The following is a 5,281-nucleotide window of genomic DNA, read 5'->3' on the forward strand; positions in this document are numbered from 1 at the left end:
AGTCTCCTTTATGGCTCTAATCTGATAGTGGTAGTGGGGTGGTAGATGTCTAGTCTCCCTTATGGCTCTAATCTGATAGTAGTAGTGGGGTGGTAGATGTCTAGTCTCCTTTATGGCTCTAATCTGATAGTGGTAGTGGGGTGGTAGATGTCTAGTCTCCTTTATGGCTCTAATCTGATAGTGGTAATGGGGTGGTAGATGTCTAGTCTCCTTTATGGCTCTAATCTGATAGTGGTAGTGGGGTGGTAGATGTCTAGTCTCCTTTATGGCTCTAATCTGATAGTGGTAGATGTCTAGTCTCCTTTATGGCTCTAATCTGATAGTGGTAGTGGGGTGGTAGATGTCTAGTCTCCTTTATGGCTCTAATGTGATATTGGTAGTGGGGTGATAGATGTCTAGTCTCCTTTATGGCTCTAATCTGATAGTGGTAGTGGGGTGGTAGATGTCTAGTCTCCTTTATGGCTCTAATCTGATAGTAGTAGTGGGGTGGTAGATGTCTGGTCTCCTTTATGGCTCTAATCTGATAGTGGTAGATGTCTAGTCTCCTTTATGGCTATACTCTGATAGTGGTAGTGGGGTGGTAGATGTCCAGTCTCCTTATGGCTCTAATCTGATAGTGGTAGATGTCTAGTCTCCTTTATGGCTCTAATCTGATAGTGGTAGTGGGGTGGTAGATGTCTAGTCTCCTTTATGGCTCTAATGTGATATTGGTAGTGGGGTGATAGACGTCTAGTCTCCTTTATGGCTCTAATCTGATAGTGGTAGTGGGGTGGTAGATGTCTAGTCTCCCTTATGGCTCTAATCTGATAGTAGTAGTGGGGTGGTAGATGTCTAGTCTCCTTTATAGCTCTAATCTGATAGTGGTAGATGTCTAGTCTCCTTTATGGCTCTAATCTGATAGTGGTAATGGGGTGGTAGATGTCTAGTCTCCTTTATGGCTCTAATCTGATAGTGGTAGTGGGGTGGTAGATGTCTAGTCTCCTTTATGGCTCTAATCTGATAGTGGTAGATGTCTAGTCTCCTTTATGGCTCTAATCTGATAGTGGTAGTGGGGTGGTAGATGTCTAGTCTCCTTTATGGCTCTAATGTGATATTGGTAGTGGGGTGATAGATGTCTAGTCTCCTTTATGGCTCTAATCTGATAGTGGTAGTGGGGTGGTAGATGTCTAGTCTCCTTTATGGCTCTAATCTGATAGTGGTAGTGGGGTGGTAGATGTCTAGTCTCCTTTATGGCTCTAATTTGATAGTGGTAGTGGGGTGATAGATGTCTAGTCTCCTTTATGGCTCTAATCTGATAGTGGTAGTGGGGTGGTAGATGTCTAGTCTCCTTTATGGCTCTAATGTGATATTGGTAGTGGGGTGATAGATGTCTAGTCTCCTTTATGGCTCTAATCTGATAGTGGTAGTGGGGTGATAGATGTCTAGTCTCCTTTATGGCTCTAATCTGATAGTGGTAGATGTCTAGTCTCCTTTATGGCTCTAATCTGATAGTGGTAGTGGGGTGGTAGATGTCTAGTCTCCTTTATGGCTCTAATGTGATATTGGTAGTGGGGTGATAGATGTCTAGTCTCCTTTATGGCTCTAATCTGATAGTGGTAGTGGGGTGGTAGATGTCTAGTCTCCTTTATGGCTCTAATCGGATAGTGGTAGTGGGGTGGTAGATGTCTAGTCTCCTTTATGGCTCTAATTTGATAGTGGTAGTGGGGTGATAGATGTCTAGTCTCCTTTATGGCTCTAATCTGATAGTGGTAGTGGGGTGGTAGATGTCTAGTCTTCTAAATGGCTCTAATCTGATAGTGGTAGTGGGGTGGTAGATGTCTAGTCTCCCTTATGGCTCTAATCTGGTAGTGGTAGTGGGGTGGTAGATTTCTCCCTTATGGCTCTAATCTGATAGTACTAGTGGGGTGGTAGATGTCTAGTCTCCTTTATGGCTCTAATCTGATAGTGGTAGATGTCTAGTCTCCTTTATGACTCTAATCTGATAGTGGTAGTGGGGTGGTAGATGTCTAGTCTCACTTATGGCTCTAATCTGATAGTAGTAGTGGGGTGGTAGATGTCTGGTCTCCTTTATGGCTCTAATCTGATAGTGGTAGATGTCTAGTCTCCTTTATGGCTATACTCTGATAGTGGTAGTGGGGTGGTAGATGTCTAGTCTCCTTTATGGCTCTAATCTGATAGTGGTAGATGTCTAGTCTCCTTTATGGCTCTAATCTGATAGTGGTAGTGGGGTGGTAGATGTCTAGTCTCCTTTATGGCTCTAATGTGATATTGGTAGTGGGGTGATAGACGTCTAGTCTCCTTTATGGCTCTAATCTGATAGTGGTAGTGGGGTGGTAGATGTCTAGTCTCCCTTATGGCTCTAATCTGATAGTAGTAGTGGGGTGGTAGATGTCTAGTCTCCTTTATGGCTCTAATCTGATAGTGGTAGTGGGGTGATAGATGTCTAGTCTCCTTTATGGCTCTAATCTGATAGTGGTAATGGGGTGGTAGATGTCTAGTCTCCTTTATGGCTCTAATCTGATAGTGGTAGTGGGGTGGTAGATGTCTAGTCTCCTTTATGGCTCTAATCTGATAGTGGTAGATGTCTAGTCTCCTTTATGGCTCTAATCTGATAGTGGTAGTGGGGTGGTAGATGTCTAGTCTCCTTTATGGCTCTAATGTGATATTGGTAGTGGGGTGATAGATGTCTAGTCTCCTTTATGGCTCTAATCTGATAGTGGTAGTGGGGTGGTAGATGTCTAGTCTCCTTTATGGCTCTAATCTGATAGTGGTAGTGGGGTGGTAGATGTCTAGTCTCCTTTATGGCTCTAATTTGATAGTGGTAGTGGGGTGATAGATGTCTAGTCTCCTTTATGGCTCTAATCTGATAGTGGTAGTGGGGTGGTAGATGTCTAGTCTTCTAAATGGCTCTAATATGATAGTGGTAGTGGGGTGGTGGATGTCTAGTCTCCTTTATGGCTCTAATCTGATAGTACTAGTGGGGTGGTAGATGTCTAGTCTCCTTTATGGCTCTAATCTGATAGTGGTAGATGTCTAGTCTCCTTTATGGCTATACTCTGATAGTGGTAGTGGGGTGGTAGATGTCTAGTCTCCCTTATGGCTCTAATCTGATAGTAGTAGTGGGGTGGTAGATGTCTAGTCTCCCTTATGGCTCTAATCTGATAGTGGTAGATGTCTAGTCTCCTTTATGGCTATACTCTGATAGTGGTAGTGGGGTGGTAGATGTCCAGTCTCCTTATGGCTCTAATCTGATAGTGGTAGTGAGGTGGTAGATGTCTAGTCTCCTTTATGGCTCTAATCTGATAGTGGTAGTGGGGTGGTAGATGTCTAGTCTCCTTTATGGCTCTAATCTGATAGTGGTAGTGGGGTGATAGATGTCTAGTCTCCTTTATGGCTCTAATCTGATAGTGGTAGATGTCTAGTCTCCTTTATGGCTCTAATCTGATAGTGGTAGTGGGGTGGTAGATGTCTAGTCTCCTTTATGGCTCTAATGTGATATTGGTAGTGGGGTGATAGATGTCTAGTCTCCTTTATGGCTCTAATCTGATAGTGGTAGTGGGGTGATAGATGTCTAGTCTCCGTTATGGCTCTAATCTGATAGTGGTAGATGTCTAGTCTCCTTTATGGCTCTAATCTGATAGTGGTAGTGGGGTGGTAGATGTCTAGTCTCCTTTATGGCTCTAATGTGATATTGGTAGTGGGGTGATAGATGTCTAGTCTCCTTTATGGCTCTAATCTGATAGTGGTAGTGGGGTGGTAGATGTCTAGTCTCCTTTATGGCTCTAATCGGATAGTGGTAGTGGGGTGGTAGATGTCTAGTCTCCTTTATGGCTCTAATTTGATAGTGGTAGTGGGGTGATAGATGTCTAGTCTCCTTTATGGCTCTAATCTGATAGTGGTAGTGGGGTGGTAGATGTCTAGTCTTCTAAATGGCTCTAATCTGATAGTGGTAGTGGGGTGGTAGATGTCTAGTCTCCCTTATGGCTCTAATCTGGTAGTGGTAGTGGGGTGGTAGATTTCTCCCTTATGGCTCTAATCTGATAGTACTAGTGGGGTGGTAGATGTCTAGTCTCCTTTATGGCTCTAATCTGATAGTGGTAGATGTCTAGTCTCCTTTATGACTCTAATCTGATAGTGGTAGTGGGGTGGTAGATGTCTAGTCTCACTTATGGCTCTAATCTGATAGTAGTAGTGGGGTGGTAGATGTCTGGTCTCCTTTATGGCTCTAATCTGATAGTGGTAGATGTCTAGTCTCCTTTATGGCTATACTCTGATAGTGGTAGTGGGGTGGTAGATGTCCAGTCTCCTTATGGCTCTAATCTGATAGTGGTAGATGTCTAGTCTCCTTTATGGCTCTAATCTGATAGTGGTAGTGGGGTGGTAGATGTCTAGTCTCCTTTATGGCTCTAATGTGATATTGGTAGTGGGGTGATAGACGTCTAGTCTCCTTTATGGCTCTAATCTGATAGTGGTAGTGGGGTGGTAGATGTCTAGTCTCCCTTATGGCTCTAATCTGATAGTAGTAGTGGGGTGGTAGATGTCTAGTCTCCTTTATGGCTCTAATCTGATAGTGGTAGTGGGGTGATAGATGTCTAGTCTCCTTTATGGCTCTAATCTGATAGTGGTAATGGGGTGGTAGATGTCTAGTCTCCTTTATGGCTCTAATCTGATAGTGGTAGTGGGGTGGTAGATGTCTAGTCTCCCTTATGGCTCTAATCTGATAGTAGTAGTGGGGTGGTAGATGTCTAGTCTCCTTTATGGCTCTAATCTGATAGGTGTAGATGTCTAGTCTCCTTTATGGCTATACTCTGATAGTGGTAGTGGGGTGGTAGATGTCTAGTCTCCTTATGGCTATACTCTGATAGTGGTAGTGGGGTGGTAGATGTCTAGTCTCCTTATGGCTCTAATCTGATAGTGGTAGTGAGGTGGTAGATGTCTAGTCTCCTTTATGGCTCTAATCTGATAGTGGTAGTGGGGTGGTAGATGTCTAGTCTCCTTTATGGCTCTAATCTGATAGTGGTAGATGTCTAGTCTCCTTTATGGCTCTAATCTGATAGTGGTAGTGGGGTGGTAGATGTCTAGTCTCCTTTATGGCTCTAATGTGATATTGGTAGTGGGGTGATAGATGTCTAGTCTCCTTTATGGCTCTAATCTGATAGTGGTAGTGGGGTGGTAGATGTCTAGTCTCCTTTATGGCTCTAATCTGATAGTGGTAGTGGGGTGGTAGATGTCTAGTCTCCTTTATGGCTCTAATCTGATAGTGGTAGTGGGGTGATAGATG

The sequence above is a fragment of the Salvelinus alpinus genome, chromosome 19 (genome assembly GCF_045679555.1).
Source record: "Salvelinus alpinus chromosome 19, SLU_Salpinus.1, whole genome shotgun sequence".
Taxonomy (NCBI): Eukaryota; Metazoa; Chordata; class Actinopteri; order Salmoniformes; family Salmonidae; genus Salvelinus; species Salvelinus alpinus.